Consider the following 25380-nt stretch of genomic DNA (forward strand, 5'->3'; position numbering starts at 1 on the left):
TGGTTTGAAGCTGTATGTACCACAGAAAAACATTCTTAAACTTAATCCATTCCTATAGGTGTGATCCATTGTAAGTAGGACCCTTTGAGAAGGTTACTTAGTTAAGGTGTGCCCTATCTCAGTCAGGATGGGTCTTAATCCTCTTACTGGAGTCCTTATAAGTAGAATGAAATTAAGACACAGAGAGAAAGTCAAAGGAAGCAAGAAGCTGAAATGGAACCCACAAATGAAGGAAGAGATCAGGAGATGTTGCCATATACCATGCCAGGTGACAGAGGAATCAAGAATTGCTGGCAGCTTTCTCCCCAAAGAAATGATCACCATGATGATGGCTTGATTTGGACTTTCTCTTAGCTTCAAAACCGTAAGCTAAAAAATTCCCATTGTTTAACCTGACCCATTTCATGGTATTTGCTTCAGCAGCCTAGGAAACGAAAACACCTCTTCATACTCAATCTCAATATACCACACATCCAGTAAATTTGAGCTGACCATGAGCCACATGCAATTTTCTTATACCAGATTTCCCAGTTTCTGCTTAAGCCACTGCCATCCTCAGAGCTATGGAGTAGTTATCCTCCATAGCTCCACTTATTCTCATCTGCACATCCAGTTAGTCATCAAAACCTGTAGGTTCTGCTTCCATATCACTACTCAACTATTTTTTTCTTTCTGTCGCTATTGACACTGTCCTAGATTGGGTTTTCTCTCTAATCTGGACTGTCAATGAAAGCTTTGGTTTTTTGTCTGCATCCCCAATCTGTCATACAAACTACTCTGTTCTGCTAACATTTAGATCTTTTAAAAGAATAGTTCTAATGCTTGCTTCAGCGGCAGATATACTAAAATTGGAATCATACAGAGAAGATTAGCATGGCCTCTGAGCCAGGATGACACTCAAATTCATGAAGCATTCCATATTTTTTAATGTTAACCATATCATCCTTTATTTCAAAAGACAAGTCTTCTCACTCTTAAAGGAAAACTACTATAAAACATTTTTTCTCTCATCTTTTACAAGTAAAGTGCTAAAATGGTTTCACATATTACCTAGAAAAAAGTATTTAAGGAGTATTACGATAATTAAGATTTTCTAGTCTGTTAAAAAAATAGTTCTAGTTATCATAATTCTTCTGAAAGACCCTCGATAGCTTTCCCTTACCCAACATATTGAATTCCAGAACCTTAATCTTGCATTCAAGGCCTTAGCCCAGCCACGTGACCTATTTTTCTCTTTAACACATTTTGGATTAGCCTATTAATGCTTTTCCCAAACATGTCTCCCATTTCCTGATTCTGTGATTCCCCCAGCCCCCAACACACACACTCTCTCTCTCTCTCTCTCTCTCTCTCTCTCTCTCTCTCACTCACACACACACACACAAACACACACACTAATTTCCGTGACTTATTCTTTCTCATAGTTGCCCTTCAATTTCCTTCTTGGCACTTACCACCACTTGTAAATTTTTTCATTACTCATTTGTTTACGTATCTCTTCTTCCATTTTTTCATCAGAATGTAAGTTCCCTGAGGGCAGGATCTTCCTCTGTCTTAGTCACTACCCAATTTCCCCTGCCCAGGTGAGTGCACTAGTAGAGACTCAGTAAATATTTGTTTTTCAAATGGACGGAGGTGATTGTCAGCTTTTCTTGGAGCTGTTTTAAAATTTAACTGGATATTCCAGCATGACTCTATTCACATTCTGCCAAGTCCATGAGCAGCAAGTTCCCTTAGGTATGGGGGTTGGGGTGGGAATGCCTAGCCTCAGTGGAGAAGAAAACTGTATTCCAGAAGTCGGTGTACTCCAAAGGCAGGGAGAAGGTAAGAGCTCCAGCCTCGACTGTAGGCCCTATCCCCTATCCCTTGTGGCATAAGAGCTCGGCCCTCCAGGGGCCCAGTGAATAAACAGCCTTCCTATTTGACACTTTTGTGTGGGTGCAATGAAGATTACTTCGCCTTTCAAAATCCTGTTTCTCTTGGGCTTCATCTGACTGCCGAAAACTTATTTTGCTTTGGAGCAGTATAAACAAACACACTTGCAGAAAGGGCTAAGTCTTATTCTTGCCCCAGGCAAAGCATAAAAACAAACAAAACAAATGCCCTGCCCAGTCTCTCCCCAAACCTCATAATTACAGGAAGGAAAAATGTCTGAGGAAATTTTATTTATTCAATAGTGGGCAAGGAAACAGTTTATGTTACAAGGATCTTAGATAAGGGAAATGGTATGATAGCTACTTTAAGTGTTACAGGCATAGAGAGGTGATGGATTTACTTAGAAGGTACATAAGAGCACCTTTCATATTAATCCAAGGAATCAATGGTAGCCAGGCAGATTTTGTTTTAGATACTGGGCTCATCATATTTCTTTATGCATTTATAGAATTTCTATTGTCTTTTGATGCTCTGTGACACCATTTTTTTTCAAACAAAATTGTTTGTGTGTATGTCCAGGCAAATAGGTGCTTCAATTCCAGATGAGTATTTCATAACATCTATAATTTGTAATTAGGTGGAGAACAGAAACCCTGGAAATGCCAGAAGGATAACAAAAGCTGTTTCATTATTATTAAGTTTTTTTTTTTTTTTGTATGGGCAGGCATCAGGAATCGAACCCAGGTCTCCTGCATGGCAGGCAAGAACTCTGCCTGCTGAGCCACCGTGGCCTGCCCCATTATTATTAATTTTTGAACCATAAAAAGCTGTTCCATTCCTGTGCTGTCTATATTAGATTCTCTCCCCACGTTCCCTTATCCTCTCCCCTCCCCACACTCTACCACCCAAGCAAGAATTCTGCCTTCTCAAGCTGTCAGAGAAATACTTTATTTTTAAATTTCCAGAATTTCAGGTCTCATGCCATTAAACATAACAGCAAGATTCAGAAAAAAGGGAAAACATTTTTTTGAAAAATAAAACTAGGTTTTTAATGTGATCTAAACATAGACTAGTCCACTGTTTAGACAGCACAGCAGGTTAAATCTGAATTCTCAAAACAGTTTCGCATTGTGCATTGGCACATAGCATTTTAGGGAGAGATGATATGCAAAGTTATCAGAAAGGATACATTTTGGTGTGGGAATTTTCTTTTCTTTTATCCAAAATCTAAATGTTACATCTTACACAGCTATCCCTTATTCTGATCTGGTTATGGAAGCTTCATCAGGAAAGGCCTTTACACTGACATTTAGGATATCATATTCTTTCGAAAGAAAACTGTCTATTCTTTCTTTCTTCAGGGTAACTGCAGTTTAGGGCAGGCACAAAGCTGGGACCATAACCAAGGACAGAAAAAAATTCACCCCCATGTTCTATTTGTCAAACTGACCTGCAGGTCACAACCGGAAAGTTTATGGATCAGTGAGGCCTTGTGTGTGCATAAGCATGTTTTCTGGACTTTGGCTGAAGCTAAATTCCTGACTTCTGAAAGAGGAGTGGGTGTGGACTTCCAGCAGGAATAGCCAGTGGGAAGGAAGTAATATTCATTAAGAGTGTCTCTTGCAAGCAGTGCAGGCTAAGCATGCTCAGTGTAGATGCTCCTGTGGCCTGTCAAGCTATGTTTGAACTCGTTCCAGGATACTGGATTTACCTTTTTTTTTTTTCCACCAGGAAGAATGCCTGATTAGACTGCATTTTGCTTTGCCTTTCCTCTCTCTTTCTTTCCTTGCACCAGAAGATTGGAAACAATATTCTTTCCTGATCTGTTCAGTAATACAGTCTCCTTCAGGGTCCATATGAGCATTTCAGTGGAGAAGAAAAGAAACTTTGCTACCTGGGAACTGAAGACGACTTCGGTCAGTAAATGCTAATAAAGCGCTTAAAGACTTATGCAGCCAGGAATTAACTTTTGCTTTTAAAAAAAAAAAAAAAAAAACTTTTAAGGTAATCCAGAGCAAATCTAACTGCTTTTTCAACTAAGTGGGGGTACACTTTTTTTTTTCACAGAAAAAGTAAGTTTTTCCTATGTTGGGGTGATTTTCTGAACCCTGAGAGAATATCTTTTGATAATTTGCATTTGAAAGGACCTTTTTAATTTAGTTAGCTATTTTTGTCATTAGAGGTTCTCTCTCTCTCTACCACAAATTATGTGTTTTTCAGACAAATATTGTGGTGAGCTGATGTAACCATCACGGTCTGAGTGTGCATGTGCTCTGGGTTATATTATTTCTTGGCTTGGTTGGTTTGGAGAAAGTTATTGCTTTTGTTGCTGCCAAAGATGAAAGAGAGTTTGTTTTCTGTTGTTGTTGTTTTTGGAAGTTTTGGTGGGATTTGAGGCTGTTTTGGGAGCCCTTGGGGGAGGGGGCGTCCCTTTCTATGTCTAATGTGCATTTTTCAAAACATTCAACTCTAACTTCAAGAAAGAGGTATAGTTCTTTTAGAATCTGTGTAGAAATAGAGGTATTTTTAAAAATGGGATTCTGGAGGGAAAAGAATATATAGAAACAAGGTTTTTAATGAACAAATTAAGTCAATATTCTCTTGGTGAATGTAAGCAAAGAATGCAAAAAAAAAAGACTGCATTGCTAGATGCTCACTAATTTAGTTTTGGTTAATAATTTTACTTTTATTTTTTAAGTTTATAAAGAAGTAAACCAGACTCTCAAATACTGTTTTATGATTTCACATAAAACTCAGATTAGAGAAGTGCTAGGATCTCAGAAAAAGCAAAGTTAGCAAAGGCGGCCCCTTTAAAAACATCTGAGAACTGAGGTTACAAAAACACGTGGTTTCATGGAGAAACAGAGCATCTTGGGCTAAAGCAGTGTAATTTTATTCAAGAATTTTAAGAGTTAGAGAGGATTTAATTCTTTTCAGAAAAAGAACAGCCAGGAAAGGATTATTGATCAGTTGGGGACTAAATATTTGCTGGGCTAAAAAGCATCACAGATTATCAACGTGTAAATCAGACTGGCCAGCTCTTCAGGGGATGTAAATGAAAATGCCATGGTTTCATACACAATCAAATGCAGCAGCTCCCCTGTCCCTCACTCGCCATCTTTATGTTTCAGATAGAGGTAGGGTAGGGTCTGAAATAAGACCCAGCTGATAAACTGACCTTGTTCTTTTAACTTGTGTGCATCTGTTCTCACTAGGCAGCTGAAGCAGGGAGCAAAGTAGTAAGGGACCTCAGGGGAGACCAGGAAGAAGAGACCAGACCCAGCCAGGGCTGTGATCTGCTCCCCATCCTGTGCATTTAGATATAAGTAGAGGGGCTAAGTGGATGCATTTAAATTAATTTCCTTCTGCCCCCAGGGCTTTGATTTAGTACCCAATGTTTCTCTTGTGCACCTGCCTCTGTTTTTCATAAGTAAAAGCTTCTCCTGATGTGTAGATGGTGGATTATTTGCTATAACTCGATCCCCAAGGAGATATACAAAGCAATTCAGTCTAGTTTTGGTTTTTCCTATCTTCTCTAACGTGGCAGAGATCTTGATGGGCTTAATTAAAACAACAACAACTAATCCTTTCCTGGAAGGGAGAGCACAGTGCTATGTGAGAGTGTGTGCGTGAGTTTGCACACGCCCTTTGCAGTCTGGCTGTGGGACAGAGCCGCTTGGAAGGCTTTATGTGGATCTGGACATTTGTCCAGAGTCAGGGACTCTTTCACTGCCTTGGCTCTGTCTGCCTGGAAGAGAGGAGGTGCACAGTCTGTAGCATTCTATAACCCTTTCTGCTGACTCCCCTTTCTTATCACTGCAAACCCTCAACCCCGTCTCCTTTCATCGTCTCTCTTGAAGAATAGCACTGAAACCTTTCCAGGCACAAAGGAGAACCAAAGGGCATGCAAAGAGGCAGAGAAAGAACAAAGACAGGCCTCTCCATGTTCACATCTGGATAAAATTTAGATTGTGACAAGGGAAAGTAAGTGGGGGAAAAGAGTCTGATATCATATTTTTTTTAATGCATATAATTGGCTTTCTAGAGTTTTGCTTGTCTTAGGATTTCTAGGTGTTTCTGTATCCTCTCCATTCCACCCCCCAACCCACCCCCACAACCACTGGACTTGGGGCAAGGCAGGTATTCATCTCCTTATTGTAGTGAAGTCCAGTGACTTGCTCAAATCCCTGGTTGAACTAGACAATCCACAGATCCCTAAGTGACCGTCCACATATCTGCCCACATGATAATATGAATAATCTGGAATCCGTCTCTGTATGTGAGGCTGGAGAAGTCACATACTTTATCCACAGTCACATAAAACTCAGTTAGGGAGCTGGATTTGAATTTTCTGTCAGACTCCAAACTATGTGAGGTATATTAACTAATTGCATGGACTTTGCTGAGTTTCTCTGTGTCTGTTTCCTCCTGTGTAAACCAGGAATAATGAGGTTGCTGTGAGGATTCTGTGAGACAGCATGTTAAGCACTTAGCCTGGTGCTTTTTGCAGGGGAAACCCTAAAAGTGTTGTGATTGATGTTCTTACTGTTGTTTCTCTTACTTCACACAAGGCAAGTGTGAGCTCTTCTTACTGTGAATCCCAGTCAGTTCTTAGCTCACCCTCTGGGTTCTCAGGGCTGCTGTGTTGATGCATTAACATCATCAGATGAATAGCATTTAAGGCATATTTACTGAAAATACAAAAAAAAAAGTGCTAAATAGTGCAGGTAGCTGAATAAGGCAAAAGTGATAATCTCATTGACCTCAGTCAGGGAGAGGCTGGAAGGAGGCTGTCTGGGAAGATGTGAGGTAAGTGGCACTCTAGAGTCAAATCTAGTTCTCTTTAGTGGTTTTCAGGTGCAGCTAAGCAGACTCCTTGGATGGAAAGGATCTTTACGAAGGGAAGATTGGCTAGTCAGAAGTCGTTCCTGGCTCATGGGTCCTATGGGGTATGCAAACCAAGTGAAGGCATACATGCAGACAGGATTTTGTGTTTCTTGGGCCCTTTGGACCAGCATGGGCTGGGTCATGGAGGTTGATGAAAATATCTAGTCTCTGAGGTCCCCAGGCTCCAGAAAGCTCCCCTTAAAGAGAGAAGGCACAAGGAACTGCTTCTGGCCAAATCAATGATTTGTGATTGAGCATCTTTAGTATAGAAATCTGTATGTATGCAGTCATAGGGCTGCAAAAACAAATTGAGAAAGGGTGTGATTCTGGGTGATTAAATGGTACATGTAAATGCATGCAATACTTACATGTAGATCAACAAAGCAAGTCTGTTGATGCAGAAGTGCAGAGCAGACTTCAAGGGAGAGGCTGATGCTTAAAAATTTTGAGAGAATGTTTACCATTCTTTACCTCCTGGTCTGGAGTTTTTCAAATGCTTCACCCTGACCTTCACCCACTTGTCGCATTCCCTATGTGGAATATTTTAAGCAGCTGGGAAGGGAAGGTGGGGAGTAAGGGAGGGGAGGGTAGCCCCCTATGGGGGCTAGGCACTAGGTTTTCTTCTTTAGCAACGTTATCTTCTTTCAAGTTGGCATCATCCCTGGGAAGTATAAAAATGAGGAGACCTGTCCTGAGAGAAGAAGGGTAGGTGGCCTCTGAGGCACACAGGGGTCATGTGATCAACCAGCTGAGCATAAGATACCGTGTCTGATGGAAAAACCTTCAAAAAACATTTTAGTGGAAAAAGACTGCTGCAGTTACAGTAGGTTCCAAGCTATCAAACAGCATTCCTGCAATTTCCTTAGATGGAGCATACCTATGTCTTGCCTAATTCCTAGATCCATCAACATAATATTGTCCAGAGCTGGACAAGTCCCGGCATAGTGCTTAATGAGTTAGTGCTTAAGGAATTCAATTTACTGCCTGCCTTTGGGGACCCATTCTACTTGAACAAAAAATCCTAATCACTCTTTGTTTCCTTTAAATAGGTCCTTAAAAGTTTCGCAGTTTCAGAAGTGAAGACTTCAGCAATCCTTATGTAATATGGCATAGTGAAAACTCTTAGGATTTGGAGTCACTGGGATTCAAGTCCTGACCCTGAAATTTGCAAGCAGTGTGTTGTTTTGTTTTAATGTAGGCTGGAGTAGTTATATTAGTTGTTACTTTTATTTGTTTTTGTTGACTGAGAGTGTTTTTTGGTAGGTTCTAGTGCTCTCACCTTCTCTGTTCTGAAAAGGCTTACTTAGTTGGACGATAGCATGGCTAACTGAGCAAGGCCAACTCCTAAACATTAGGGTACTGAACATTCTTTAATTGCCCAAATTAACTTTACATTTTCTGATTTAGGAAAAAGCCAAAGACTTGGATCTTTTTTTTTTTTTTTTTTGCGTGGTCATGCACCAGGCATCGAGCCTGGGTCTCTGGCATGGCAGGTGAGAACTCTGCCTGCTCAGCCACTGTGGCCCACCCAAACTCTTGTCACTTAAAATGAGATTTCTTTACTTTTTTTTTTTTTTTGCCTGTACAGGAACCGAGAATCGAACCCAGGTCTCTGGCATGGTAGGCCCACCCAAGACTTGGAAAATTTAAGGGAACTAGAGAGAATTTGTAGCCAGAACAGAATTTGGTTGACCATAAAGAGGAACTTCCTGTATGCAAGGAAAACAAGCAGTGGACCAGGCTATCAGCCAAGCTGTCAATGCCCACATTTCCTCATGATAAGAACAGAAGGGAGAAAAATAGGTTCCAGGTATAGGTCAGTGTAAGTTCCAGAATTTCTATATATGAGGAGCTTAGGGGTAGGGTTTTGTTTTAATCCTGTGTTAGTATAGCAAGCATGCTGCTTCAGCTTAGAATGCTTATTTATTTGGGGCGGCATCTGGTAACTGATGGAGATGATAGGGTCCCTAAAGCCCTCCTGAGCCACCTCTTTTTACTACCTTTGGTATGGTAAAATATTTTGCTAGAAATTGAATTTGCTAGTGAATTAAATTTTCATCAGGCATTGTCTTTGTGAGAGACCTGTGATGGGACAAATGATAGAACTCAAGAGTATTTTAAAAGTTACCCATAACTGGGGAGAGGAAGAACAGCTAGTATTTATTGTGTCTATTTTGTTTCAGACATTAACGTATGTTATTCATTTAATCCACACAATTGCCTCTAAGGTAGATATTATATTGCCATTTTACAAATGCAGCTTTCCCAAGATCCTTTTGCTTACTAAGTGGTGAAGGCAGGGCTAGAACCCAGGTCTATCGGAGCCTAAAGCCTGTTCCCTGTTTAACACATCACGCTTACCGCCTTGGGAATTACAGTTAACTGTCTAAATGATCCCTCCCTAGCTTTTGCCATCAGCAACCATAGAGGGGAGGTTTTCCTGGAAGAGATATATGTCTCGCACACTCAGCTTAGGGCCCTTCTGGGGGCTTCCTGGGATGCCAGTATTAGCATTCACACTCTTAACATAATTTTTAATTTTCACAAATACTCACATGGCAACATTTAACCTTCCAGAGGAAAAGCTCCAGAAGCACAGGTGTCTGGGGAACATCTTTTCCACAGCACTGTCTCGGGTTCAGGTGTCGGAATAAATAAGCTCCGTGTGTACTGGCCCCTCCCTGGAAAGCTGTTCTCAGGCCCCTTTGTTTGGTTTATGTATAGCCATCAATGCATCATTCCTTCTGCTTCAGCTGTTTGAGAATCCCATCTTCTCTATTGATTTCCCACAGAACGTTTACTGCTCTCCAAGGTGTGACCTGTACCTCTAGCTAATTTATTTCTGTCATGGCTGTAGGATTTAGGAATGAAGCTGGGGGAGGGGAGGGGTGGGGGACTGGAGGGAGGGAGGGAGGGGAGAGAGCGATGTGTTCAAGATGTGGGAAATAAATTCAGCACCGGAGCCCCCCCGCTGCCCCCCGACAGGCCCGCCTGCCGCTCTGGAGGGCAGTTCTGTGCACACAGCAAGGGGACTTTGTTTGAAAATCTGCTCAGTAAGATGGAAGCGGCAGCCACAGGGTTTCCAAAGGCCTGGAATTATAGCAGGGCCCCATGGGGGTGGAAAAGCAAGGAAAGAATGTGTTTGAAAATAACTTCTTGACTGTGCAGGACCTAGTCACCATATTGAGCAGTATGTGGTAGATTTTTTTTTCTTTTTCTAATGAAATGATGGAAAACTGTTCTCAGGGCAGAGGAGCGACTGGTGAAATGATGCTCTCGTCTTTATTATGGGGTTTTCAACAACAGGGCATTCTTGCTTTAGTCCCTGCATGTACATTGAGTGACATATGAAATATTAAATCCCACCACTTTAACCTGTCTCCCTTACCCTCTGTGCCTAAAGCATGCTAAGTTAGCTTTTCTATGGTTAGGATTTCCTAGATAACTACTTGAAGCTTCATTTCATTTTTTCCTGTGAAAAAGGCTTCTTTAAGAATCTGGCAATAAACTTCTGGAAGAAAGGGTAAAGGTTGTTGAGAATTTTTGCCTAGATAGTGAGTCACATTTGTTTAGGGTAGATACGTCATATTCAAATAGCATTTCAAAGTTTTCAAGTTTTTCCATATTTTATTTTAACTTATTTGCAAAACAGTACTATGAGGTGGATGTTATTATTTTCAGTTCACAGTTGAAGAAACGTTAGTTTATTAGCCAGCTTGGTGCTTAGCCTATGTCATATGGATTCAAGACTACAGCTTCTGATTCCATATTCAGGGTGTATTACAGAGACCCCAGTCATGTAGGGACTGTCAGATCTCATCAAGGTCACTCCATGCTGAGTGACAGAAACTAGAATGTAAGAGTTTGCTAGACACTTAGAAAGCAACCAACTGGGTAAGTCAGAAGTGAACCAAAACTAAAGATTTCTGAGCTTCCTCTCTTATTATGCCTGAGGCCAGCCCATCTGAGGTGTGATAATACCTAAGAAAGAAGGGTAAAAAGTGCACTAGTGACCATTTTCTCCCTCCCTTCCATATATCAGCTCTCCAACTGCACCCCAACATGATGCAGATAGTCTGCCATCACTTTACAGGGAATAAAATAAATTAAATCATCACACCTCATGCATTACCATAAATTATAATTTACGCTGGGCTGGGCATTAGAATAGTAATTAGTTGTGAGGTTGGCTAATGGAGTTCAAGTCTATAAATCCCAGGCCCTCTAAAATCCTTGTCCATTCCCATAGCATGATGTATAAGGGCTTCTCTGGCAGTAGCGGTGAGCAAATGGCAGTGAGGGTGGGCAGGGGGGCCTTTCACAGTTGAGGCCTAGTTGGCCTGTCTCAGTCTGACTGTGGGGAACAGCAGCCCATTTCATATGAATTCTTTGGCTGATGACCAGGCAAACTACCTCAGAGCCCCACCTAAGAGCCTGGCAGCTTGATAAAGAGGCTCAGAGTTGGGTCATCCCAGTATTAGAAACATGTAGCCCGACAATATCATAGTAAGCTTTCTTTCCTGAGTAAGGGCTTGTATATGAAAGAAGAAAGGACTAACCTTGTATATAAATAAAAATGTCCATTGTCTATGAATAAACGTAACTGGCTTTCTCTGAAATAGCTAAAGTTATTTTGGTTTGAAAGATTTGGACTTTGAAAAGAAACTTCTACTCTTCCTTTACATGTGGCAGACTACATTCCACCATCTCAGTGGTCCTACTTCATTGTAGGACTTAAAATTTTGAGGAGAGGTGAGTGTGAGCTACTTTGTCAGAACAAAGTCATATTCACTTCCATATCAACAGTGTGTGATGCTATTTTTGTTCTGTTTCTTCTGCCTGGTATTAAAGTGTTTTGTAAACTCTAAGGCACTATACATATGGGAAGAGTTCTTAAAATCGATTTACAATTGTTCTTCTCTCACTGATTTATGGTCTCATATGGGCTAATATTCCAGAATGTCTCTATTTTACCTTGGAATTTATTTGAGGCTGTTGATGGTTTGGAACAACCAACCTACCGCCCACAACTATTTAATATTTAGCATAAATCATGCCTCTGCTCTGTTTTACCTCTTCCAAAGTTTAATTTATAGAAATTAAAATGTAGAAATATTTTACAATCAGTGTAGATTATAAAATATAAAATAGAATTGTAACTGTGGGTTAGTGTAGGGTGGCAGAGAGAGCTCTGATCCTGGACAGTGAATGGAGAGGGGAGGGGTTCAGTCTCCTGGCTCTACTATTTAGCCTCTGTGACACTGGACAGCTACTTAAGCTCTTTACATCTCAGTTTCCTCAGTTACACGTGAAAAATAATAATCACAGTACTCACGTCACAGAATTGTGGTTCGAAATGCTTTACAGAATATAACCGATTATACTCAGATAGTTATCATAGAGACTTAGTGCAATATGAAAACACCTTTCCATTTTTCGAATAAATGATGCTTGGTTTCCAAGAGAGGACCGTTAATGTCATAATTGATGGTGGCGAGGTCAGTGAGTAATGAAGATCAAAAATTGCTACAAATAAACAAAGATAATAGTTTAGTTGACTGCATAGGAAGCCTTTCTGACTCTTTGCAATGTCTTAGTTTAGTGAGGAAGGTCTCTATTTCCCTTCCACATTTTTTCTGTCTTTTGTAGCCTCATTAATACTTTGGGACTGTGTAAGGTACCCCCGAGAGTACTCAAATGCTATTTGAGTCATTTCTTTCATTTGTGCATCCATTTTTTCATTCAGTGAATGCTGAGGAGAATGGTAGTTTCTATGTGATCCAGGACAGAGGGCGGGAGCTATCCCTGCTGGGCAACATTGGCAGGTACCTTTAACCTCTCTGTTCTTGGAGAAGCATTGGTTGGATTATCTCTTGAGCCTTTTTTTTTTTTTTTAAGTTTTAAATTCTTTACTTAAGGAAAGAGAAATGCATTGTTAGATTTCCTTTAAATATTCTGCCAGATAATTTCTCAGATTCTTTTACTTTAAATTCATTTATTAAACTTTGCTAGACAGACAGAAAAAATAAATTACACTTTGAATTGGCCTCTTCCTTTTCATTAGACCTTAATAATGAGGAGAAAATTCATCTCCATGCATGTGGTAAAACTTCTCTGACCACGGGAAACTTTTCTTCATGTCTTTTTTTTTTTAAGATGAAAAAAAATATATCCAAAGCATGAAACTCATACACTTCTTCAGTTTGAAAAGCATCAAAAATGATTTTTATGTTTAATCATAATATGTAATAGAAACATAGATAGTATGATAACTTAATAGCCCATCAAAACACTGTATTCAAGGGTCATTTAGCACTTCCATGATAAATTGCTATTTTTAGAAGCTTATGTAACTAAACAAAGAATGTGTTCTTGACTATGGCTATGAAGACAAGGTATTACCGAGGGAGAGACAAAGGAATCTGAGCAGCTCATGAGAACCGGAGCCAATCGCAGAGGACATTTTATAGAGTGCTCTTTCTTTTTAGTCTCCATTTTCTGCAATCAGGATAATGCATTGCATTTCGGAGCCATTTTCATTTTTGAAGTGCTCTTTCATCATTAGCTACTAAATACTCATCAATGAATTTTCCTTGTCCTGGAAGTTGGAGGAAAAAGAAAGGTAATCACTTTCTATTTCATAAGTACTGTGCCCCTCTGGGCTTCCCCTCTTGCAGTTCTAATGGAAACATAAGAAATCAATTATACCTGCCCATTTGAAAGGACCAAAGGTGACCATTTTTTTCCCCATTCAGGTCACCTGAAAATCTGCATCAGATATTAATGACCCTCAGCAACAACCTAATCATAGTAGCAGAAAGAACGTCTATCTCCCATTACCAAACTCTATTGTTTAGTGTCTCCTGGGGACAGTTACCTGGGAAAATGCCTGAGGGGGCCTCATCAGGGAGCTGAGTATGACAGATTGGCCTGGGAGAGGTAGCATTTGAAGATGTGGCTACAGTACAGACTCTATATTTTTAAAGGGTCAAAAAGTTACAGTTTTGGAATTCTCTATTGTTTTGTGCTTTCCATGCTTCTTCTGTCCTACATCGTCTTAGTTTCATTTAGATTTGGCTGTGGGTTTTACGATTTCTGCTGTGGTGAGTGGTGCTACATGTACTTTATAAACTCATCCTACACTGTTGCTACCTGCACTTTGGTCATGTTTTGCTGGGTTTCTGCTGCATTGTTGTCTATGGTGCTGCTATCCGATTGACACGTAATACAATCTCAAATGCACTCCACATACGGGATTTTAAAGGTTTTAGAAATCACATTTAAAAAGTAAAAGTAAGCAGGCCAAGTAAATTTCAGTAACATATACTTTTTAAATCCAATTTCCCCAAATATTATCATTTCAAAACGTAATCAATTAAAAGTATCGGTAAGATATTTCACATTCTTTTTTTTTTCGTGCTAACACCGCAAGTGTGCACAACACATCTCTATTTAGATGAGCCACCTTTCAAGTGCTCAATGGCCTCATTTCATTTGTCCAGTGGCTGCAGTATTAATAGCCACTAATGGATAGAATCAGTGTTTGAACAAATATTTTTAAATTAAAAGCATTTCTGGACTCTTTATCATAAAGTCAAATTCTGATGCAAATTTCTGTAAGTTTTCTCCTCGAGGTGTTTTCTTTATCAACTAAATTAGCTCTTTTTTTTTTTTTCCTCTGGAAAATGAGGCATGTTAGCATAGAGGGTTCCAGCATTCACCAGCAGGAAAAAGGTGAATAGGTATTTTCTCATCCCTACCCTTACTTTGGTGGTTACTCTTAGATCTGAAGCTTACAGGGAGTGTGAGTGAATTAGGACCTCCCTCCCCATCTTGCTCTGTGATTTGCTGCCCCTTCAGTTCAGATTTACCTGGGTATCAAGAGAGAACTTAGCTTATAGACTGTTGATTTCAGATAGTGGTTTGACCATGTTTGATTTGAGCCCAAATCCCCTGGGAGTGTGCCTTTTAAATGTTTTTCACGCACTCTTAGTTTTTGGTTCATCATCTTCCAAAATAATCCTTTGTGCTCCTTTTTTGTGTGTGGTTGTGTTCTCATGAGGAAAAAAAAGATAGTTTTTAAACTTGTACCTTCTCATCTCAGCTCAACCAAAGAAGGTCTACTGGTCAGCAGCCACAATCAAAAATAGTCAGAGACAATGAATTAGTCACAAAGCACCTCTCAAAGGTTTGGCATTCCACTCTGTCTAAATTTAGACCACAGGTTTTTTTTTTTTTTTACTTTTTTATTGTTGTAACATATAAACAACTCAAAATTTCCCATTTTAATCATTTTCCAATGTACAGTTCAGTGGTATTCATTACAATTCCCAATACTGGGCTACCATCGCCAATATCCATCAGCCAAACTTTTTCATCAACTCAAATAGGAACCCTATACTCATTAAGCAATTACTCCCTTATTCCCCTCACTTCCCATCCCCTGCTAACCTGTAATCTATATCTATCTCTATGGATTTGCTCGTTCTAGGCATCTCATTTAAATGGGATCATACAATATTTGTCTTTTTGTGTCTGGCTTATTTAACTCAACATGATGTCTTCAGGGTACATACATGTGGTAGCATACATCAGAATTTCATTCCTTTTTAAAGCTGAATAATATTCCATCATGTATCTGTATCACATTTTGTTCATCCATTCATGTGTTGGTGGTCACAAGTTGTTTCCACCTTTTGGTTATTGTAAATAATGCTGCTATGAATATTGGTGTACAAATATCTGTTCAAGTCCCTGCTTTCAGATCTTTGGGGTATTTATCAAGGAGTGGAATTGCCAAGTCATGTGGTTCAACTTTCTGGTTTGCACAGCAGTTGTACAATTTTACTATCACACCAAAAATGTATAAGGGTTGCAATTTCTCTGCATCCTTGCCAAAAGTTTTTTTCTGTTTTATTAAATAATCAACAACCTAGTACATGTGAAGTACTATTTCATTGTGGTTTTGATTTGCATTTTTCTGATGACCATTGATGTTAAGCATCTTTTCATTTGCTTATGGCCATTTGTGTATCTTCTTTACAGAACTATGTATTCAAGTCCTTTGCCCACTTTACACTGGGTTATTTGTCTTTTTTGTTGTTGAGTTGTAACAGTTCTTTACATAGTCTCCATATTTAAACCCTTATCAGATATATGGTTGGCAGTTATTTCTTTCCCATTCTATGGGTTGTCCTTTCACTTTCTTGATAATGTCCTTTGCTATACAAAGTTTTAAATTTTGGTGAAGTCCATTTTATCTATTTTTTCTTTTGTTGCTCATGCTTTTGGTGTCAACCTACGAAATAACTGTCAAATCCAAGGTTATGGAAGTCTCCCCCTGTTTTCTTATAAGAGTTTCATGGTATTACCTCTTATGTTTAGGTCCTTGATTCTTTCAGGGTTACTTTTTGTAGATGGTGTGAGGTCAGGGTCCACTTTCATTCATTTGCCTGAGGATATCCAGTTCTCCCAGCACCATTTGTTGAAAAGACTATTTCCCCGTTGAGTGGACTTGATAACCTTGTCAACCCTCTGCCCTAGGTAGCTGCTGTAAGTTCAGCTTCATTTCACTGGTCTGATCTACCTTTCTACTCTACCATTTTGCACTGGGTCTGTTTTGCAGCTCTTTCCCCAGTTTCTACACAGTTTCTCTCCTTTGGGTCAATTCTGAGTTAGGGGGCCTGGACAAACACCCCGAATCCGTCTTCCATGGAGCCAGTTGGGGCTGATTTATAAAGACACCTACTATTTTTCCATTTGATGTGCCAATAATCAGATCCCAGGGATCCTCACTTGAATGTGCATGGGCTGCCAATCTGCCAACATGGTTTGTACAAGTTGCCACATGGAATCAGGGGAAAGGAAGTGGCCCAGGCAAGTAAACTTGTCCCATGGCTCTCCTACTGTTTTAGGTGCCCCCCTCCTCCACCCCACCTATCAGAATTTGTTGAGTTGTTGTCTAGCCTCATCATCTTCCAGGATATTGGGAAATTTATTCTGAGAGATAACACCCATTTCTTGCTGTTTCCAAGGCAGGGGACGTTTATCAGGAGCTTCTTACCTTCTTACTTCATTATCTTGGTGATGTCACCTCCAAGACAATTTCAGCTTAGAAGAATATTGCAAATATTTGGTTTATTAGGCATTGCATCAATGCATCAACTGGAACATTAGTCATTGGCACGTCCACACATCTACAGGGAATGATAATTAATGTCAATAATGATTTATCTTTGAACATCAACCATAAGCAAAGAATTGTGGTAGGTACTGTGAGAGATGCAAAAGAAAACTGCCACCCCACCTGTTCTTCAAGGAGTAGACTGGTGGTTAAGGTAAAGACAGAGTCCTGGTTATGGTTCTATATTAAAAAAAAGATATAAACAGGATACTTGAGTGACTGTGAGGCACTGAGAAACAATATGAACAAAAATATTTGCTAAAAATACATGTCAGGAAACTTTTTAGGTGTTAGAGACAATTATGGTGAAGATATAGTTTCTCTTCTTGAGGATATATAATCTACTGTGAGAATTATATTAACTAACAGCCAACTAGAATGCCATTTGAGATATGATGTAATGAAGAAACAGACAAAGCTACAGAAACTTGGGAAGGAGGAAGGAGAGGCTAAGTCCTCCAGTCCAAGTCAGGGACAACTCATCAGAGGTGATGATGATTGGGCTAGGTTTCAGAATAGGAGTTCTGCAGCATTTTTGTAAAGTAGTGTTGTGGACTCAATCATGTCCTCTGCAAAGACATGTTCAAGTCCTAACCCCTGGTCCTATGAATGAGAACCCATTTGTAAATAGGAGCTTTGAAGATCCTATTAAGATGAGGTAAATCTGAATCAGGATGGACTTTAACCCAATATGACTAGAGTCCTATGAACAAAAGATGTGGCCAGTGAGCAGGAGGAGACAGAAGGATATACAGAGAAGGAAAGAAACGGCCATATGATAGAGGCAGAGACTGAGTGTGGATTGCCAGCAAGCCACCAACAGAACTCTACAGACTTCAGGGAAAGCATGGCTTCGCCAACACCTGGATTTTGAACTTAAAGTCTCTAGAACTGTGAGACAATAACTTCCTGTTGTATAAGCCAAACTGGTCTGTGGTGCTTTGCCATAGCAGCTCTGGTAAACTAAAAGAAGCAGGGAGGAAAGGGACCTGGGTTGGGAGAGGAGCAGGAGTGAAGGCAAAGATGGTTCGAGAGCTAGTGAGCCCTGGAGAAAAGTCATTTCTCAGCAAGCTGCTTTCCAAATCATCTGATTCTTTCTAAATCATCTGATTCTGTCTTATGATACTTGATTCAAGTTGTCTACCTGTGTTATGCTCTTTACAGTTCATAAAAATTATGTTATTAAAAATAGATCATTTGCTTTCAATGATGTTATTTAAAACATGTCAAATCAACTATTATTTTAGTTTAGTTACTATAATTAGAGAGGCACCACGTCATGGTGATTAAGAGCTCAAACTGGAAACCAGACTGCTGAGACTCAAAACTTAACTCTGACACCTACAAATGCTGGGGTATTTAGTACCTCTGTGTCTCGGTTTCCTCATCAGTAAAATGGGAAATAACAATAACATCTAGCTTCAAATAATAATATATTATTATTATTATTTATTTATTTATTTTTACATGGGCAGGCACTGGGAATCGAACCCGGGTCCTCGGGCATGGCAGGCAAGCATTCTTACCTGCTGAGCCACAGTGGCCCACCCATAATATATTATTATAAGAAATAATATATGTTAAGATTTGGAAAAGGTTTAGAATAGTGTCAGCATCCTGTATGTTTGTTAAATCCAATAGTTATATAAAGTTCTAATGGCTAGCCATAGCAAACATCTTTCTGTGTGACTGGCATGCAACTGACATACTATTGATTTTTTTTTGAGAGGATGAATTTGCTTGTTTTCCAACTGGTCTGAGATCAGTTCAGTGATGTGCATTCACATGAATACTAATTCCAATAGACAACCTTGCAGTAGGATTGTACAAGTTTACATTTTATTGTAGAACATACAATAGATATCTTTATTTCTTCTAAATATCTAAATCAACAACTTCAAAGAACTTGCATAAAAATTCAGATATACAAGTCTTTTCTAAAACTGGTTGAGAATATGTAACCATCAATATTGTATTGTATAGTAAAATAGCAAATTTGTGACTGAAGTCAAGGCAGGGTCCTATGCAATGACTGATTTTTCTGAACACATTTAAATGGGTTTTATTAAGCAAAATTTCAACTGCCATAAAGGTAAAAAGAACTGGATCACAGCCCTTTATATACCCATCACTTTGACTTTATTGTTAAGAACATTTTGGGGTATTTATTTGATCTATATTTTTGGTTGAAGCATTTTAAACATACTTCTGAAATCATGACATTTCACCCCTGAATATTTGATTACAATTTTCAAAAAGATAGCTGTATTGTCATATGTAACCATGATACCATCCCAACTAACAATAAGATTTCTTAAATATATCCAGTCATATTAAAATTTTCCCAATTGCTGCCTAAGCAGCTTTTTCATTAGTTTGCTTAAATTGGGATAAAAAAAAGAATTACACATTATACTTAGTTTTCTAGTCACTTAAATTTCTTTTAATCTAAGATGGTTCGGTGTCCCTGTGTTTGTTTGAGAGGAATTCTATTGTGCGATGAATTCAAGGTTTGAGAACTAGAAAAGCCTTGTACAGGCCAGGTCTTACAGGGTTGCCTAATTCATCTTAGGTAGAGATTCTTTTGTCAACAGAGCAAAGCTAAATTATAATTCTCTTCCAACAAGTTTTAATGTCAATTATATGTATCGAGGCACCATGTGTGGCATTGAAGGCACAAAAATGAATAAGGCATGCTCCCTGGGCTCGGAAATCAGGCAGAGACAAATAAATATTTAACTTTAATAAAGCTATGTAAAAAGTGCTCTGGGAGAACAGAAAGTTATTAAATATCCTTAAGGAAGGAGGTGGGGGCTGAGAGCTCTCCCTCCTTGGTCTGGAATGCTAAGAATCCTTTGTGAAATAGTTTGTCAACCAGATGTAGAAAGCATCTGAGACATGTCAGCTATGATGTAGTCTGGAGCTCACTGTTTGTGGTGTTGCGCACGCACACACACACACACACACACACACACACACACACACACACACACACACACGTATGCATTGTGAAGCCAGGAAGGTGATGGAAGAGATGGTTTTAGGAGGAGGTTAAATGGCTTGAGAGTTGCCTTGAACAAGTTATAGGGAACCCCTGCCTTTAACACTATCATGCAAGTGGGAAGGAAGGTTGTGGCTGCCTCTAGGGAATCCATCAGAGTGAGGGGCTAGCTGGTTCCCACTTACAGCTTTTCCTTGCAGCGCTGAAATACGTTGGACAACAGCAAATGCTGTTAATTTTACAGCCCAGTTGGAAAAGTGCCTAGTGATTAAAGGCAAGAGACTGTGGGGTCTGCCCTCAATCCCTCACACCCTCTTCCACAGTGACATACTGCCTGATGCTCATTTCTTGGTGAATATAAATTGTGTGGAGCTTCCACAAACATTCCAAGCACCGGAAAGCATTTGAGAAATGGTTAATATCTCCCAGGAAGTAGCATTCTAAAGAAAGCGCAGATGCAGGAAAGCCAATTTCTCCCTTAGATCTTTGTTCTGGAGATCTTTTTTTCCTCCTAAGCCGAGAGGAATTCTTGAAGGTGAATTCTTGAAGGGAAGAGAGGAAGTTTTGGTCTCAGGAATGTATATTAGGGAGACGGTTTTGTGTGTGTGTGTGTGTGTGTGTGTGTGTGTGTGTGTGTAGGGGAGTTGTTCTAGGTACAGAGGTGGACCAAGAGAATGTGGAGAGAAGATGGTGTGGTGGGAAGAACACTGGATTTAAAATATCCTGTAGCTGAATACCTGCTTCTTCATTTATTATTTTAATTTGAGCCAGTCACTAACTTTACCTGAGATCAAGTTTCTTATCTACGAATGAGTCTAATAATGCTTTTCAACATGGTCTGTAATGAAGATGAAATAATAGATGATAGTATTGAAACTTTCAGGACTTTGCAGTCCCCCACACAAATAAGAAAGGAGTGCTATTATTATTTTGCTATCTGAGGATGAGGAAATCTGACTGAATTTTGTTGTTGTTGTTGAAAAGTCAATAGCTATGTGAGAGCTATGCAGGTCAGAGAATGGTCTGCCAAGCTACCTGGAAACTCAAATAAAGAATAATTCAAATTCAAGACCATTTATGTATTTATTTCAAGAATAAAGGATGAGGAAAATAATGAAGACTTTTTAAAAAAATGGAACATGAAACTTTGGCTCAATCTCATTATCGGTGTCATAGAAGGAAGAAAATTAACCTGACAGTCACTGAGTTAGGCAGCAGCATTGTTAATGATGAGAGGCTCTTCTTTAGGATAAAATAAGATTATAATAATGAAAAATTGGTTTATTGAGTATAGGTGTGAATTGGATGGATTACTTATTCTTCTATAAAGGAGAGAGGGAAGTGAATTTGGAGTTATGTAACATGTTGATTATTTGCACAGAAATCATGGCTCTAGTGAGAGAAAGAAAGCTATTTGACCTGAACGCAACTGGAGGTCAGAAAAATTCAAGAGGGTACATATGACAAATTCTAAAGCTGGAGGAAGGTTGAAAAGCATAAAGACAACTGAATGCATCACGGTACCTTAAAACTGAGCTAGGGAGCCAATTTTTGTTTTGACAAGCATTTTGTGTTCAATCAATGACACCTTAAAATACATGGCAATGAAAAAGTATATTGATAGTAGCTCCCTTCTAGGCTCTAACTATTTCTGGATGGTCATTAAGTAAACCAAGCATATGTTGATGTACTCAATGGATCGCTTCTGGAATCATCAATAGAAATACACTAGAGGTGGAGGGTAGGCAGCATCAGACAAATGGATTGGTGAAATTCAGAATAACAAAAGATGGCCTGTGGAATATCAAATAGTATGCATTTATTTTAATAGTGTTAAGTATTTTAACCGATATGAAAGAGGCACCTTGGAACCACATCAATCTCGGCCATAAAATTACTATTTCTATTTCGTTTGTGTCATCTATTTTTATATTTTGTATCACACATTATATTTACTGAGCATCCACTGATCATACCCTGCTAGGTGTATGTGAAGGAGAGCTCCTTATTGGTAAATGTCAGCATGAAATCGAGCAAAATAAAAACTGGACAGTAACCAGTGCCTTGGTAATTACTAAGGCATCAGTGGCAAGAACAGTTTCAGATGAGTGGGGAGAGGAATCACCCAAGTAGTTTTTGTTTTTTATCTTTTCTAGTGGTATGATTATATATATATATATATATATATATATATACATACATACACTTAGATCTCTCAAGGATTCCAGGTGGTAAGTATTGAGATTATCTAGAGACATAAAAGATATGATGGATTAGCTGCTCCGCCCTATCTCTCTAGGATTCGAAAACTTTCTTTAGGTCTCATTTATGGACATGTAATAAGACCTGACCTTAAAGACTTCCGCAATAGAATATAATCTCTATAAGAACTGGTTCTACTTTGTTCACAACAGCATCTATGATCCCTCACATTGTATGTGAACTGAGTAGGAATTCAGTAGTTAAAAAAACTTTGTATTTGTTGAAGAAAGCTCTTCTTTACAAGAGGAAATCCTTTTGGAGCTTTAACTTATATGGTAAAACTTTGAGGCAATTAATTGGAGTCTGAAATGAAAACTTTTTAAATTATTGCATTCTTTTTAGTAGACGACTCATCCCATAGTGGTGGGAAATCCGCACCCATTACTTCTAAGCACGTGTGCATACCCACATGGACTCACGTCTTTCCACTTTTTTGTCCTCTAATCTTTGTTATCTGGTTTGGAAAAAGAAATTAGCAAAAGTGACGTAAATTGAAAGTTGTGCTTTTAATTTGCAAAGGTTTTAGGCCTTTAAAGACTGTATATCATCAAAGAAATAAATCTTTACTTCTGAGACTGCCTACATTTTTTTTTTTTGGCAAGTTCTCTCTCTGCTTTTGCAACCCCCTGTTCCTCAGAGGATTCTTTAAGTTCTGTTCATCATCTCATTTACTGAAATATACCTCATTTGGGAATGAGAACTTTTTGGCATAGCTGGGAGCTTTTAATGGAAATATGAGAGAAGACATCTCTGACATATTTAATACCTTCAATATGTTTCTCTATATTGAATGATATCTGATGCATTACCAGAGATTCATAATGACAGATGGGCTAAGAAGGAGACACATTCCCCAGATGGGGATTTCTTCTGATACGGGTTCTCTTTCCAACGTGATTTGAGCTAATCTTAGCTATTGGGGTTCAGCGCATTCATTCCCAACAGAAGCTGATTTCTGCCAAAAGGCTGCCAATGGGAATTTGGTTGCCTACTTTTTTGTTCCAAGCAAGAAACAAGCTGGGCAGTTTGGTCTTAGGTTTAGAGATACCTGGAGCTTATTTTCAGTTGTGTGGTCATGGTCAGGTTACTTGACTTCTTTGAACCTGAGATTCTGTAGTCAGTATACACTCATTTGCCCCTGACCTGAGGAGTCTCCATTTATGGTCACATCTCATCCCTGTAGTTCTGTGATGAGTGGCTTGGTCCTGCATCAAGGAGTCCCGACTGGGAGAGCTCCTCTCCTCCCCCTGCAGCCTCAAGCCTGCCTCTGCTGGCATTCAGCCCTCATTTCCTCCTCTTTTGAATGGCGCAACATCCAAACAGCATAGAAACTAAGGCTGTTAGTTACACCAAGTCTAAGAACCACAGGCAGAATAGAGTGTAAGTCAGCCAAGAGAAGGAAGCATTTGGGGGAGGCTGAGATGTGACCAGAACAAAAACTAGTTGAAAACAACTAACAAGCATAGGTTTATAATGGGTGGTTAGATAGGATTCAGGGGACAGAGTCAAATAGGTATGCCATGGCAGGGGGCGGGAGGTGGTTAGGGCACAGTAGGCATGGAAGGCTTGGTAAGGCTGCAAAAAAAAGCAAACTCTTTTTTATGGTCATTCTACTCTACACTTTTGAAAAAATATGAAAAGCCAGTAAAGCTACACCTTATGGATAGATGTCTTCTGACTTGCAATCTGCAATGGAATAATTTTTTCCCAACTCAATGAATATTCGTATTTGTTTAGAGAAAAAAAAACCACTAGATTTCTCATTTTCTGCACTTCCAATAGTCCCTATTATTTTCAGTAAAGAATTCTAAATTAACCCAGAAAGACATTCTAGGGTTTCTTTCATTGGTAACTGTTCCCTTCAAAGGCATTGTGGACCCCGAGGAATCACCAGCTCTCTAACGACAGCCACTTCACTTCTCTAAGGCTCTCTGGCCTCATCTGCAAGGTTAAGGCATTAATTCCAAAGACCCTCGCATTCTCTTCTGGCTCTGACTAACCATGAATCTGGGAGTATACTCTGGATTTGGACCAAGTATGTCTTTACGTAGGTATTTTATCTATCTTGCTAAAATAACAAGCGCACACCCAGATGTGAAAACTATGATGAAAACAAGAAGGCTTTGCCAGCACAATATATGGGTGTGGTGGAAACAGGCAACTGGGCTGTGTAGAAAAAAATAATTAGAAAAAAAGCAGATTCTGATAAACAGCTTAAGCTCAGGGAATGAAATTAAGAAAGAAAGCACATAAAATTTTCCATAGATTTAGAGCTGATGTGTCTTGGGTCAGAAAGGGTAGTAAGAGGGAAAAAATTAAACAAAAGAAAGAAAAAGGTACTATTAGAATGACTATAGAATAAAACATTGCCATGACTATTCAGTTTTTTATATCAAGCCTATATTCTTCATTTGGGTGTTTTTAAAATTTTTCTTGATCCCATAATATATGGTCAAATCACATTACTACTCATCCATCTCACACCAGAATAAAATTTTGCATTATCCTGGAATGCATGAATTGCATTTGAGGAAAGTTTGAGTCATCAAACTATTAGGTTAAATTTGGGCAGAACAAAAAAAGAAAAGAAATGTTCCTCTAAATTATTTCCACTCTGGATATGTAAAAAAGGAAAGTTGCAAAGAATATCCAAACTTTTATAAGCGCCACTATTATTTGAGATTTTTCTTGAAATGTATTTCAGAGTTTGAAAGTGAACAGAAAGTACTGCTCACTCCCAGATTGCTTCCTTTAGGGAACCTTGACCTCCATCAACCCCAGTAAGATACACAGGATCTTCATCAAGGGGACATTCTAGTGATGCCCAGAGTTGGCCAGTTTAGGATCCTCTGTCATTTACCATTCCCCAGGTATTGTCCAAATCCTCTTCTCCATTGACATTATTGCCCACATCCGTGGTGCATTCACCTTGACCTTCTCACGGGACACACACTGTTCACTCGCTACGACCTGAGTTCCCTACTGCCATTACTGTTGTTTTTCCTCTTCAGTTTGATGATCAGGTGTTCAGGCAATAATCCCTTTTCTTCTGGTTTCTTCCTTCGCTGCATCTCCCATTCAGGTGACACTTCATTCCACTCTTTTTGTGTGGTTTCAGGAAAGTTTGTAAGATGTTCCTTAGTTGAACAAACTGTAGATACTTTTTTGAGTT

General features: G+C 39.2%; 1 long non-coding RNA gene and 1 other non-coding gene across 8 annotated transcripts in view; both read left to right on the forward strand.

Annotated features, from left to right (window-relative positions):
- The window catches only part of LOC143644096 (uncharacterized), a 301622-nt gene that overhangs the window by 34260 nt on the left and 241982 nt on the right, over positions 1-25380 (forward strand). For 6 of the 7 annotated variants that reach the window (XR_013156507.1, XR_013156505.1, XR_013156508.1 and 3 more), the window contains exon 1: positions 3479-3791. The exons of the other annotated variant lie outside the window; for it this stretch is intronic. This is a non-coding gene — a long non-coding RNA (uncharacterized LOC143644096). Of the gene's footprint in view, positions 1-3478; positions 3792-25380 lie in introns of those variants that run through there. 7 annotated transcript variants of the gene reach the window in all.
- LOC143645322 (U6 spliceosomal RNA) lies at positions 823-925 on the forward strand. The gene has a single exon (XR_013157046.1). It is a non-coding gene; the product is annotated as a U6 spliceosomal RNA (small nuclear RNA).

Source organism: Tamandua tetradactyla, chromosome 8 (assembly GCF_023851605.1).
Source record: "Tamandua tetradactyla isolate mTamTet1 chromosome 8, mTamTet1.pri, whole genome shotgun sequence".
NCBI lineage: Eukaryota > Metazoa > Chordata > Mammalia > Pilosa > Myrmecophagidae > Tamandua > Tamandua tetradactyla.